General features: G+C 37.7%; 1 long non-coding RNA gene across 1 annotated transcript in view; it reads left to right on the top strand.

Moving 5' to 3' along the window:
- Positions 1 to 15,461, top strand: part of LOC131273098 (uncharacterized) — a 33,782-nt gene that overhangs the window by 13,377 nt on the left and 4,944 nt on the right. The gene's annotated exons all lie outside the window — the stretch shown is intronic.

The following is a 15,461-nucleotide window of genomic DNA, read 5'->3' as shown; positions in this document are numbered from 1 at the left end:
ATGCAAGGAAGGTGGAAGAGTAGGAGCAAGAGCCTAATAGAGTAGGGGCACTCTTCCTCTAAAGGTAGAAAAGGAGTGGGTGAAGAATATAGGGAAATCTGAACCTGAGGTTGAGCTGAGCGAGGTTCTACCCAACAGTGGTTGAAGAATTTTTTAAAAATCTCTCAAGGTTTAAAGGAAGATGGATTGGAGTAAGAATGGGGAAAGATTACTGAAAGAACATAAATAAAAGTAGAAAATTTAAAGGCGGTAATCTACATTGTCATCAAATTTGTACTGGCAGCTTGTGAAAAAAACAAAAGTAGTACACAATTTGTTGATCTTGGAATAGAGATAGCATGAAGGATGGTCAAGGTGGGATGGGCAGTTGATTGTGTCGGTGAGAATGTAGTACTGTATAGACTAAGTAGGGAAAGAATTAAGCCAGGAAAGGGGAGAGAGATTGGAAAATAATAAGAGGATAATGGCTGTAGGTTGTGCGTGAAGTTGCTGAGCCAATTTAGTGGGAATGAGGGAGATGGAAGGACAGGAGAGTTGAAAAAAGGACACGGGGCGTTTATTATTTCAAAGGTGGACTATGAGTAGGTAGAGTTTAATATGTGAAAAGCCCTCTGAGGAAATACAATGTAGCGGGATCTTTTAAGAACTGCTAGGGTTTAATGGTGGGGAAGAGGGAGGACTTTCCTCTCCAAAGCTCAAGAATTGGGGACAGGCTGAAAGAGTAATCTTGGGACCTGGAGAGGGAGAAGGTTCAGCTAGGAAGGAAGCAGTGTGGACACCACGGCTCCTTCTGGAACAGTAGCTGTGCTCTGGAGCTGAAAAGAAAACCAAAGATGGTTTGGTTTGATGGACTGAGCATTACTATCGAAAGGCTTGAAAGCCCATGGTAAGATTACAGCTCTTATCTAGCTGAGTTGGGGAGCATATCAGTTGGGAATCATAACAAAATATAAAGAAGGTCATGTTTTAGGCCTGTTTACCTGGATAGAGACTGTGAGAGGGACTCCAGCGGGAGGAGTCTGTGTTCTTGGGGCTCATCAAAGAGGCTCAGATGGTGGGAAATGTGAGGAGCTAGGAGTTGGAGTACCGACATGAATGGAGACAGCTTCAGGTAAGAGATGACAGGATTTGATGTCAAATTTATACAGGGAAGATCCAAAAGAGTCAGCATGGTTCTCAGATTCCCAGCCTGGGACTCCAGAAGAGAATCCTCCTACTGAGGGATGTGGGAAAACTGAAGGGAAGGAGCATTTTGGGGGGGGGGGGGGGGTCATAGGGGTGGGAGTGAGGGAGCTGTGCATGGAGAGGGTAGTTTTTCACCTGGGAAGATCCACCCCAGGGCTTCTTGTTTGTCCTGTGGAAAAAAAACAAATTTCTTGTGAAGCCACAGGATGTCAAAAATCTCATAAACAGAATTATCATCATGTTTTCTTTTATTGAAACTGACATGTGGCAGAACAGTACACTGTTGAGAGATGACAGCAGCAGACATCATCCTGGCATGAAACAGTTAGAAATTGGGTCCTCATTTTGCGCGAAGACTTCTGGTGAACAGACTCAGTTAATGATGGCTGTGTTCCAATTAGGCAAACTTTAAGGGCGGATAATATGAAAAAGGCCATTTAATCGCACCTTGATTTTTTTTTCAGTCACAGCTGCACTTGGTAGCAGGCAACATGCTGGGAACACTACCTTTGATTGCAGCACATAAAAATTTTATGGGTTTTTTTTTTCCCCTCAGTTAAAATTGGGGGTCTTTCCTATGTTCCATTTGGGTAATAATTCAGAACAAAATATTAGAAAGTGCATAAATGGACCCAGTTAAAATATTTTAAAAAACCATCTTTGATGGTTCTTAGTTGCTTAGGATGTGGAAAAATGTGGATTAATGAATATTTTAAATGAATGTTACTATGTAATAGATTTAAAACTGGGCCAGGGAGATCAGTATTAACTAGGAGTAATGAAAATATGTCTTGAAATGGTTGTTTGATGGCAAAAAATTACTATATTTTATATTTTTTGGAATTAATTTTTTCCAAAATATTTCCTTTAACTTTTTTTTTAATAGAAACTGTCTTTTCAGATCATTCTGTTTTATAATTACATGGAAATATGGTACAAAGGGGGAAAAAGTCTCTCAATTGTAAGATTTTATTCTAGTTACTGGATCATCAAGAGTGAAAATGTTGGGGAGCAGGTGTAGCTCAGTGGTTGAACTCCTGCTTCCCATGTACCAGGTCCCAGGTTCAATCCCCAGTACCACTTAAAAAAGAAAAAAAAGTGAAAATGAACTTTGGCAATAAGGACTTGTGTTTTCCCCACGTAGACTGTACTTCACAGAGTTTTTAATTTAGTTCTGTATTTAGAATCTCTGATTCTTCAATGGATTCTAAAGTCACAAAAATGCCTTATCTAATTCTTTACAGAATAAGTAGAAGTAGAGGTATAATTTCATAATTTGAGAGTTGTCAGCCAGACCAGCTGTAGAAGGGAGGGCCTGCTAGGGTGAGTGGCCAAAAATGTGGAGGCCTCAGGATATAGCACAGGAAGTGGTCTGGCAGTGGAGCTGTCCCTCAGGACTGGGTTTACCGGATGGACCCTCCACATGATCCTTGGCCTTGGTGTATGTCCCATGGTCTCCTGACTCCTCTACACACAGGAACATGCTCAGCAAACTCTACCCTGAGATCTACCATAATTCACCACACACTGGACTAGACTAGAGGAGTCAGATGAAAGGAGAGCTTGGAAGCAAATGAGTCAAGCCGTCTATTCAAGCTATCATTCATTTCTTAGCAAATACTGCTAACTGCACCTTGCACTAACACAGAACGCATTTTCTTATTTGAGCCCCAGTCAGGGAAGTGAGCAGGTGAACTGGGATTCAGAGACATGTAGGGACTTGTGGAAAAACATGTGGCTCATCAGTGAGTTCAGTAGCGTTTCCCGATCATCTGTTCAGAACAAGGCTCTGGCTAGGAGGTCCCTAAACCAGAAACAGACTGTCAAGGTTTGCCATTAATTGTATCATATTCCTTATGGACTAGCTGCCATGAGTGGGGTCTCTGGGGCTGAATGACATGGGACAGAACCTTGTTTCCTCCTCTTAGTTCGCTGAGCCTCAGATATTTCATATGGAAAATGGAAATACTAATAGGAAATATTTCTTAAGTTTGTGGTAAAGATGAAATGTTTATACAAGTAAAGCATTCATAATAGTACCCAATACATAGTAAATGATCAATAACATTCAATTGTTGTTACTACTATATCAAAGGTGCTTTAGTAGAACAAGAGTGTATAAGATCCTTAACCTTGAGGTTATTATTAATAGGAACATATTTGAATATAGCTTATAATTTGCAAGCATCTTCATAGAATCTTTTTTTTTTTTAGAATTGAACCCAGGGCCTCTTACATGGGAAGCAGGTTCTCAACCACTGAGCTACATCTGCTTCCCAATGGGAGTAAGTTTTTTACTAGTTTGTTTTGTTTTTAGGAGGTACCAGAGATCGAATCCAAGAACTCATTTATGGGAAGCAGGTGCTCAGCCACTGGAGCTACATCCATTCCCTTTCATAGACTTTTTTCAAAACCCTTTAATTTACTCAATTTAGTTATAGGCTAGAAAACTGGACTCTTGAGAAATTACATGACTTGTTTACTAAGTAGAGTTAGTGGCAGAGTTGTGGACTCAGATCTAGGGGGTCTGTCCTATGGGCCTCTTGTTTTTAAAGGAGAAGGAAGACAGTTGACATCTATACAGTAACTTCATCCTAGGCTTCAGCAATATGGAGAACTGATTTGAAAAGCATACTGTATAATGGAAAACGTACCAATTTCAAAGCCAGAAAACTTGAATTTTAGCCTCTTTCCTGCCATTTGAGCTGGAAATTGTATCTGATGATCTGATTTCCAGGCTTTTGCAAAGTCAGTTGACTATTAATGAAATCTATGTGATCTATTTCAAGTGGTAGAGCTCTGAGTTGTAATATACAAGCCCTCTCTTCATTTGCTGAGTTTGTAGTTTCTGGAAAACTCCAGAGTCTGGCTCATGAAGCAAACATGTTTGTGTAACGTGCTAGTTGCCATGTGTTTGGAAGATGTTCCCATGCCCTGTTGTTGATGCAACAGGAATGGGGTTTTAAAATGTTGATACTATGAAAATGTAATGTGATTGGACTTGGACAGGTGCCTGAAACAGACCACCCATCGAAATTATTTTCCTGCCAAATGGGTCAAATAAATTCAGTTGAAGGGCTTTGAACTTTCTTGATAGTAAATAATTCACATTTCATTTCAAATGCATGCTGAGTTATACTGAAATATCATGTTGAAAGCTACCTTTTGGTGCATATTTTTTCAAAGAAATTTACCCTTTGTCTATTTTATGTTTTATAATTTACTTTTTTTAAAAAGCACCCTGTTTTGTTGAGGAAAATAGAATGCTGTATCATTATTATTTTTTAAATCTTATCATAGTATCTCAATCAGTGGTCAAGATTATCCCTCAGAAGAATGAACTAAGATTATCCCTCAGAGGAATGAACTAATTTATGTTCTTTTCTTTGTTTGTTGAACAGATCTAGTGACTGGAATTCTACCTTATTCCCTTCACTTGTTGCCCTCCTAAATACTCTTCCATTTGCCTTGTTTCAGATTGTCCACTGGTGACTAACATTATGCTAGCATAGAGCAGACATTCAAAAAATGTTTGGCAGATAGAAGTATGTAGTCCCAGCTCAGTAAAACAGGTAATTCTTAGTCCTTCTTCTAAATTGACTATCTCTCTTCCTACTGAAACCAAAATACCAGTTCTGAGACCCCTGTCCTTATGATATGGAGAACAAGCAGGTTATCAGAAAGTTGCCTCAGAAGGATATATTTGACATTTTATCCGCTTCTTGAAAATTAGGTGTCAAAATTAGAGCTGGACTGCCCTGATCTGAGGGAAAAAAAAAAAGGATACCAGACCTTCTGTTTAGATAGGACTAAAGTGTAAAGTACTTGTCAGAGTCTATTTTCCTGTTCAATTACCCTAACCTGAAGGGAGTGATTTTTCCCATTCTCCCCAGGAGAATGCTCTGCAGTCATTGCCTTCAGTCTGGTGGGAATGATTTGGTCTGGAGTCTATATTTCTATATTCCTTTCATTTTCATAACTCTCATAGACCTGGGCCAGCTTGAAGGCATAGAAGGAGACTTGCTCCATCTTCTAGTTGAACCAGAATGAAGAATATTTTCATTTGTTTCCTTGAAATTACATTTTCATTTATGCTCTGTGTGGCATCCTCAATTCCACTCTTATTTATTCTTTGTCTAGGTTTCCCCATGACTCTCTAACTTCTTTTCTCCACTGAGGACCCATGGTCCCCTGATAGCAGCTCATACTGAGAGTTTCCTTAGTGACCAATTTGAAGAATTAAATTTGTGACTGGGGTAATCAGGGTGTGAGATAGTTAAGCACCTGTTATTCAGGAAAAGATTATCAAACCATGTTTTCACAATTAAAAAAAATAATTCACAGTCATGGATACATTATTAAGTAATTTTCAGAAGGATTCTTTTTTCCTCCTGGAACACAATGATCTCTTTCTCAGTATCTCTAAAACCTTTATTAGCCAGTTGGCCTACGGGTTAAGTGTGTGGAATTTAGAACCAAATTGCGTGGATTTGAACCCTGGCTCTACCATTTCCTAATTGTGTGAACATAGGTAATTTACCTAACCTTTTTGGTCCCAGTTTCCTTCCCTGTAAACTGTGCCTGTTTTTGGAACCTAAAAAATAGGGTTAATAGAGGATTCAATGAGCAAAGCTGTATGAAGCTGCTCAAAACAAAACTTGGCATGTCATAAGTACTCAAATTCATTTTAGCCATTATTATTCACTACTTCCAAACAGTCCCCTAATCCTCCTCTACTACAATCAGATCCCTGATGTCAAATTACCACAAATATGTAGCCTTGGGGACCCAGATGGGATTCCAAAACAAACTCAGAAGCAAAGGGAAAATTTTTGTTTCAAGAAATTTCAGAATAGAAGCCATCCCTCATGTCCCTGATAGTCATTGGACTCTAAAAGGGAACAATATTGACATTTCTCTTGATCACTGAGTTCCAGAATCTTAAACAGGGTCTCAAAAGAGAAAATGATGCAAATGATCCACAGGTCACCTTTTGAAGGCTCTATTAGTTTCTGGAAGGGTACTGCTCTCCTCTTGCACATTCAGTACGTGTTTTGAGTACCTGCTGTGTGCCAGAGATCATGCTCAGGGCTGTGGAGGATCCAATATGAGTTAAATGTTGTCTTTTCTTCAAGAAATCAAAAATATAGTAGGGGAAATATATCATGCAAACATCTCTTAATTTTATGTGAAAATGACTGATACATTCCATATTATTTATAGCTGAGCAGTGAAGTTAGAAGGCAGAGCTTGCTCATTGGTGACATAGGAATTGACTCCCTAAACTTAGAAGGGCCACACTCAAGAATTCTTAATTTAAAAAACTAAATCCTAATATTTTAAGAAGTTGGACCTTAAATAAACCATAAAATCCAAAAGGTTCTCTAGAGTAGAAATTAAGGATGGAACAAAGAAGGTTCAGAAGAATGACTTTAAATTAGGCTCTTTACTTCATCCTCAACAGTCAGACTTTTATTTACTCCTAACTGATAACCATTAAGAGCTTTTTCTACCTCTGTATGCATAAACTGTCTACCCTTAAACCCACTACTAGGAAAATCCTGCGGTGAAGTCAGAGTTGCATCAAACACATGACCTGATAAGGTACTGTAGGACAGTATTCCTGGTGGCCTTGTTGGTATAAAGATTATAATAAAATGAAGTTTTAAATGTCCTCTTCCACTGTTAGACTCCCAGCTCTTTGATAACATATGTCATGTGTTGTGCAACCTTACAGTTCTGTGAAAGTGAAGTTAAATGGTTTTAACAAGCATGTGTAAAAAGTATGACTGGCATTTTTCTGATAGGTACCTCAAGGCAGTGTCTAATTTAATCCTGGAACTTGAAATGGAGATTCAGAGATGTACGAGACTTGTCCAAGGGCAAGTAGCTAAGTAGTAGCAGATCAGGCACTGTGTGTTAGATCTGGATCACCAGTTCAGGATTCTTTTTGATAGTTCACTGGGCTCCAAACAAATTTTTCCTTATCATGCCCTCCTACTAATAAAAGCAAAAAGTCATTTTTGACCTGTTCGGCCAACATGTGTTTTTATATGTAAAATGTATACATAACTGCTGAATTAATGTTTTATTCTCATTATTATAAAATATGTTTTAAAAAGAAAATTTAAAGAATAAGGATAAAATAATCTATAGAAGTCCTAGTAATTTCTTCCTTTCCCCAATTTGGAGTGAGACCACTCAAAATTCTAATTGCGCAGAATGATTTATGTAAACAGAGAAATAAAATGTCCTTCATGATTTTAAATGAGGGCTAACGTACCTCCATCCCTAGCACCTTATTTTTCATTACACCTTGAGCCAGGAATGTTTTTATTAAAAGTTTGACTTAGGACATTTCCGCACAGTGTTCTTTTAGTATGTTTTTTTTTGTTTGTTTGTTTCTGATAATTTACACCTCTCTAGTGAGATTAAAAAAAAAGATCAGGACCTTCATTTCTAAAACTCAGAAGGCAGAGTTTATGCTCTGAATTGAAAAGTGCATTTTTTTTCCCTCTAAATACCATACATAGCTGTTTCATCTCTCTCATTCCTGAGAGGGTCCACAAGAGAGAGTTGTTTTTCCTCCTTAGGAATTTCCTTCTGATTATTCTTACTTTGGAATGCTAATCCTCTGTTTTTAAGTTTCTTCTGGGGAAATTACATATAGCTCATAGCCAGAGGATTTTTATTTCAAATCTGCAGTGGGTAGCAAATGGAAAGAAGTCCTTCTAGACATAAGGTCTTGTTTCTAAACGAGTCCTTGGAAGTAACAGGGAATGCATGGGTTTGGTAATGAAGGAGGTAGTGGGGGTGGGAACAGATATAGTAAACATCAGTATAAGCAGATTATCTCTAATGTTTTACAGAGTGTTAAGGGTCTTTATCAATACAAGCCACAGGGGAAACCAGGATCTGACAGCTGTGAGAGGAATGCCCATGAGTAAGGAGGAGGAACAGAAGATGTGGTTGCTAATTTCCCAAAAGGACATGTCAGCCACTTTAATGAGAAAAATGAAGCCTTGTGGAAGGATGGACTAATGGCAGAGAGAAACTAGCCAATGCTCACAATGCTGGGACCAACAACTTTCATTAAATATTCAGACACAGACTTTTAGTCTATGTTTTCCCAACTTGGAAGAAATGCTTTATGGAAATGCTGACATTAGACTAGAAATCTGAAGATTAATTAGGTCGATGAAAAACAGTCATTTGTTAGAGAATGTTATACTTGGTCATTCACACACCTAAGAGAACCAGGCAAAACTTTCTGTGCCATGCTTTTTGTCTCTCTACATAAACAAATAAACAAATCGTAGTAGGAAGGTCATGAAAGATTACTCCATTGCACTGCTTAGTCCTCTTAATTTATTACTAGAAGGAAAAAACCTTCCTTTCAGAGTCCCTTGATAAGCAAGTTACCTTAACAGTTGTAGCATTTACCTAGACTTGTATAAACAAGTAAAGTTGTTGGGGTGTCATCTATTCCTGACTCAAGTTTTGCACCATCAAAAGCTTATATTCTGCATAATAAAAGTGACAAGAAATAGAGTGCACTATCAAAGTAATTCCTCCCAGCTGTAAGATTTGGAACAAAGCACTGTCAAAGGCAAAGTGTGCCTGATCCAATTAAGAACTCTCTCATTTTTTATGGAATTTGAGTTTTAAATGAAACCCTAAGATTTCTGGGTTCAGGTTCCAATTGTTTACTAACTAAAATAAAAGAGCCCACAAAAATCGTTCATGAGTCTTTGTGCTTCAAATCATTCTTACCAAACATGTTGATGAGTTAAGTACAAATGAATCAGAAACATACGGTTCACATTTCTGTGGATATCCACAGGGTATATTAAGGGAATTAAAAGGAAATGTGTTAGGCCAAACATATTTAAGAATTTAACAAAACCAAAATCTACCAAAATAGTTTAACATTTTCTGGTGAGTTTGTTCCAGTTTATTCTACTTTAATCATGTGTTTTCTCAACTGCTTTAAATGTATATGTTTATGTGATGTGATAAATCCATAAATAATTATGACGTATTACAATAAATTTTCCAACTTCTTTCTTTATATTCTAAATAACCACATTTGTCTCAGCCAATGGTGCTACAGTTAGACATAATTCAAATACATTAAAAACTCCAGGAAATTTGGACCAGTCAGAAAGAAATGGAATTTTGAAATGGTGAAATCTAAGTTATATAGTATATTAAATTTAAACCATTTCAAGTGTGTGCATTATTTTAATACATTCATCAGTATTTATTACTGTTTAAGGCACCATTCTTGGGTGCTTTGGGGCCAGGTAAATATTAAAAATAAATTATAAATAGTGCCTGGATCATGGCCTCAAGAATTATACAAGTCTTTAACTTAGCCTATGCTAAATTATCATAAACTTAGAGGATTGATATTCCTTACTATTGTGTTACTGCACAGCTTAAAGCAATATTGTAGGATTTCTTTTTAAAAATGGCTCTCCTGAAGTGTGAGCATCTATTTCCCAAAGAAAGCGTGTACAGAAGTGACCTAAGTTTATACAAGTAATAATCATGTAACATAGCATATTGCAGAAGATAATCTTTTCTTATATTGAAAACAAGGTGGAAATTATCCTGTACCTGAATTTCTAAAAATTTTACAAACTTTTTAATTAATTAACAGTTCTCCAAATGAAAGAAAAGATTGGATTAATTTGATTTGGTTTTGTCTTTGGTATTTTAGGGTTCTTTAGTGAGTGTTTCTAATTTCACTAAAGAATATTATGCAAAAGTGAATGCATAATGAAGAGAGGGGACATCTTACCTATTTTCTAATATTAATTAAAATCACTGCAAACCACAGTTTTCGCAAATGATGAAAAGACTGAAGGGAAACGCTCACTCTAGGTGTCAAAAATGAATATGAGATAACTTTTAAAAACCTCTCACAAAGCTGTTATTTTTCATTAAAACTTCTCAAAGTTTGTGTAAGAGATATGTCCTGAGGCATTTAATGTCAGTACAAAAATACGATTTTCATGGTGTTAAACATTTTGAGGCTTTCCAGGTATCCTAGAAAGACCATGCTCCTTCTCATGTCAACTCTCTTGAAAGAGACAACAGTCTATAATCGGACACTGTCAGTCAGCCAGTGGCCCTTGATAGAAATAGCTCCCTGGATCTGAGCCTCTTTGGGCATTGTGGCAATTTAGGTTCCCAGACATTAGTTGGTGTCTAACAGATATGGTCTTTGAAATATGTTTTCTTACTGAGTTCAGTTCCACTGGAAAAATGCCAATGTCTCATTACTGTGACTGGCATCTTGAAGCTTGGATGTACCAGGAAGGAGCGTAGGGGCAACTACCATTCTGGGAACAGCTCTAAAGAGTGGAGGGGCTACAGCCCCGGAGCTCTCAGCCAGTGAGGAGAAGCAGGCAGGGATTTTAATTTTTCATCAGTATGAGCTCAGCTGTGAAGTGAGTCATTTGGGGGACTTCTGGCAGAGAGATGATAGTTAATGTTAGAGGCAGTTCAAGGAAACCAAGTGTGTAGCAGGAGCTGGGGGCTCTTTAAAGAGCAAGACTAACTAGGCTGAAGGATCTCATCAGTGGGTGTTAGATGAATCCAATGGCTGAATATTTAAGAAGTAATCCCAAGCGGGTACTGGGTGTTTTCAATTAGGGAGGACCTTGTGAGTCGCTGTAAGTGAACGGATTGTTGGGGGTGGGGAGGTGGGGATTGGAGGGGATGGGAAGACTGGGAGGAACTTGGTGAAGACATTGGAGCCCCAGTTATGGGTCCAATTATATTCTGGCAGAATGACATGGAATTCAAACATTAGTGGAGTAGGGGTAGTGTGGTTGGGATAGAAGTAAGAGGGGGGAAGTGAAATTTGATCAATCTCAAAACTAATTGATTAATTTGGTTTATCTGGGACATCAGTCATGCACTAGAATATTAAACATTAAGTGTTGTTTTAGAGGGGGTACTTATGCATTCCCAGAAACCTTATTTAATTGGGAATATATGACTTGACATCTACAAAGCAAAGAATAAAAGACCTCAGTGATTTTAAGCATGAGGGGGTCTTCTAGAAAGATTAAAAAATGTAAACAATCTATTCTATCTTAATGATTCATGATGGTATTGTCTCTATTTGTATTCTTATTTATTTAACTGAGGACTCTGTGAGAAAATATCGTGGTGTTTTTTAAAACTTAAGGGGTTGTTAAACCAAACATGTTAATGGTAACAAAGAGAGCTGAGGTTTTTAGCGGAACATTTCTAAAGCTGGGTTCCAAAGATAAGATGTTGAAAAAAAAAAAGGCTTTTAAACAGTCCCTATACAGTTTAAACTGACCAGTCAATTCAATTGCCAAATATTTTAGCTATTTCACTTTTTGATGAACCACAATAATTAGAATTTGAAGTGACCAGTTGTCATTTTAGCCGTTCTAGTGACTGAAAGGAAACTGGACTACCTAAATGCAAATCAGATCTACTGGCACTGTGATTTGGAGCAAGCCACTAAAATTTTGGTGCCTCTGTGTTCTCAGTTATAATATGGGATGATAATAGAATTTACTTGGTAGGATTTTTGTGAGCCATAAATGATGTATGTAAGGGACTTAGATTTTTAAAATGTGTCCTTATTCATCATAGTATCCACAGAATTTAATATATAGTTTTTATGTAAGTGTCTACTGTATAATTTATTTGTATAAATATGGGTGAAAAAAACCCTAAATTTTATACCGATATTTTTAATGCTGTATCCATAAAGCACAAAGAGGAAACTTGGCAATACATAGTTGATATTATAAAAATATATTTCTAATTGTTCAAGCTAAAAAGCAGCAACAGGAAACCACAACTTTTTTAAGGCTATGCACATTAAACAAATTAACCAAAAAACTGTCAGATCTTTATTACATAATGCCTGGGCTCCTCCTTTGATTTTAAATTCTCAACTTTACTTTGGAAAAATAGTGTTTACTTCTCTTGTATTTTTATGAATCTAACCTGGCATATGAAACCTAAACAAGTTAAAATCTTAACCTCTTTTTCTCTATATCCTCTAAAACATGTGGAATATATTTGCTTTATTGTTTTTAAAGGGTTGTTTTATTGATACTTTTATAATAAAATGCCTGAACTGCAAAAGGTTTTGATATAATAGAACAGTGTGCTATAAATCTAATAAATGATATATTACGACTTGGTGTATATTTTGCCTTATCAGTGTCGTCTTTTCACTGCTATTTTAATTTATATCATTTTTCTTTAAAACATCTTCCCAGTCATTCTAAGAAATGGGTTCCCAGTACTTACCAGCTCCCTGTCTCTTCATACTTCTTCTCAAGGAAGTGACAATCATTGGTGTTATTATTCACGTCAATTCCTTCAGCCCTGTCTTTAATTTCTCATTAGTCTTTTGCTCCTTTTTTCTGAGAATATATTTTAAGAGCCCATTATTTTCAGCTGAAATATTTTCCTGTGGTTTGGCATTTAATCCTTTCACTCACTTCTAAGGCTGAAATCTCTTAACCCTGCTTCTGCTTATTTTTACATATGGTACCTCCAAGCTCCCTCTACTAGATTTTCTTTATATTTTATGAAAGTTTTCTGCATATAAAAGTTTTATATTCTGTTCCACTTTACTGTTGTGGCCTGTATTATCCCTACCCTGGTTTCTTATAGCTTCAAACATTTTCAATTGCTGGATCTTTGGCAGTTTTTAAAATATTTTCCATCTTCTTGTAGAAGGTTTCCCCAAAGCCCTCTGCAAACCAAATCAGAGTGCCTTGACTCTCTTTCAAAGTCAGTTCTCTGATTATTGTGATCATATTCTGAGCTGGCTATTAAACTCTTGATTAGTCATCTTGTGTATATTTTCCTAAAAGTTGGATAAAAGATTATTTCTGTTTCTTTTTCTTTTTTATTGTGGTTCCTTGGCCTCACATACTTCATGTACACTATAAGACTGAGACTCTGAATCTGAGAATTTTGCATTTTCTTAATCTGAATTGTCACTATGGCTCTCTTCGAAATGCTTTTTCATTAGACAAAAAGATGCAAGCTCATCTCTTACCCCATATATATATTTATAGTGCAAACACATACTAAAAGAAAACACCACCATCTTCCTGTGAGGGAGTTAGGGAAAGACAATGGCCACTGATGATTTCCCAAGTAGTATCAGGAATCCGATTTACATTAAGAGGAAATTGAAAAGCCAAGTAAGAGTCTAGTTAATAAACTGAAAAATACAGAAAAGATTCTTGTACTTTACTAAACAGCTCTCTAAGGTCAAAAAGCAAACAAGCCCAAATCACCACCACCACCAGTCTATCTTCCTTTCTTTAAGAAAGTCATCATCCTACACTTCTTTGATCATGGCAGTTACTCTACTATGAAAGTGTTTTTACTTCTGCAAAAATGCATGATATAAAGGCAGATTCTCTTCCCCTTCTCCTACCTCTCCTCATTCCCCACTGGTATTTTTAGTTTCTCTTATATCCCAGGTACCCTATATACAGTATTTCATTTAATCTTCATAATAGTATTACAAGTTAGACATTATTATCCCATTTTTCAGGTGAAGATAATGCTAATTTTTCATATTGATTCAGCTAGAATCTGGTTTAGGACAAATACTAAAACAAATATATCCATACACACCTTTATCTCCTCTCCTGCTGCAACTTTTTTTTTTTTTTTTAATGGGGAATTCTGTAAAAAGTAAGAGAGATGGAAACCCAAAACTGCTAATACATACATTTCATAAGTCAGTGTTGGCAGTTTAATATTTAAAGACTGTCCTAATGATCCAAGGTTTGGGACTCTAGAGAGTTTACTTTTTATAAGCCTATATGAACAAAGACACATGAACTACCATGAGCAAAGGAGATCAAGTATTCTGAGTCATGCCAGAGATTTCTCAATAGATATGTCGCTGTTGCCCAAGGTTAAATTTTAATAATCTGTGTCTTCTCACTTAACACATTATCTAATGCTACCAATAGACACTTAATAACCATTGAATGATTGAATAAATGAGTGAGTGCAACAAGGGGACTGAAAGAAAGAACTGCTATTTGTTATGGAATGAATCAAGAACACCACCATCTCCTCTGGTACCTGACTCCTAGGAAGTGCTCACAAGAGTTGATGAATGAATCCACAAGCTCTACAAGCCTGCCTTTAGCTGCACCTCTGAATCTGCAGCCACACAGCAGCCAGTGATGTTTTGGCCACCAGGATCTGATTCAGCAATGTACAATTCCTCCTTTCGTTCCTCAGAAGGAAAGGGAAACCTTAGGGGTGGCAGGGGCTGCCCAGAATGCTCAACGCTGGTCCCGAGGGTGCTGACACAGTTCCACTGGGTTCTTTTATGACCCTCGAGGCCCTAGGCAGAGAGGAAATCTCCAAATACCTTTCCTGCCCTGGATGGGAACCATCTTACCACTGTTGGAAAACCTCTCAGCTCTTTGCCTGTGTCAGACCTATGTGTGTGGATGCAGTGGGCATTGCTGAGGGGCAGCGGGACATAGCAGTTAAGACCAGCCTGGCCTTGAGGTCCACCTTGTGAGCAGCGCGACCCTGGGCAAGTTACTTATTATTTCGATATCATTGTCTTTAAAATATGGTGAATGATAGTGTCTATCCCATAGCGCTTGAATGATAAGCGAGTGAGATACTAGATGTACAGTATCCCACACACGTTAAGCACTGATGTGCTGGCTGTTTTTATGGCTACCATAAGGCAGCTCTCCGTATAATGGGGAGTAGGGAACAAATGGGTAAGAGTAAAGAGCCGTGGGAGATGAGGAAATGCAAGTGGCTCATGGAAAAGAGGAGGCGCTGGAGGAGAGCGTAGTGTAGTCAGATGTGCAGTGGCCTTTCGCGTTGTCTTTTTGGCTTGCGCTTGTGTTCCTTTCCAAGTGGTGCCAGGTGAAGGAGAGACAGCCACACGGGGGGCAAAGAGGGGAGGAGAAATGTTAGCACAGGGTGAAGGGCGGGTACTCAGAATTGCTGCATGGCTCTGACTCTCTAAATAGACCTGCTCGGCGGCTGGACAGGAAAATAGCTGGTGCTTTTCCAGATGTGTGTCAGGAAGAGGAGGAAGTAAAGAAATGACCCAGCAATCTGACGCTAGGATCATGACAGGGACATGAACTGCGATAAAAAGCTGAAAGAGCCCACAAGATAATAATAAACAGTCCAGCACCATTTGTCCTCAACCCTGAATCCCAAACCACATTTTTATTCAAACAAGTCATTTAAAAGAAGAT

The sequence above is a fragment of the Dasypus novemcinctus genome, chromosome 13 (assembly GCF_030445035.2).
Source record: "Dasypus novemcinctus isolate mDasNov1 chromosome 13, mDasNov1.1.hap2, whole genome shotgun sequence".
NCBI lineage: Eukaryota > Metazoa > Chordata > Mammalia > Cingulata > Dasypodidae > Dasypus > Dasypus novemcinctus.
This window is presented reverse-complemented; position numbering and strand designations above follow the sequence as displayed.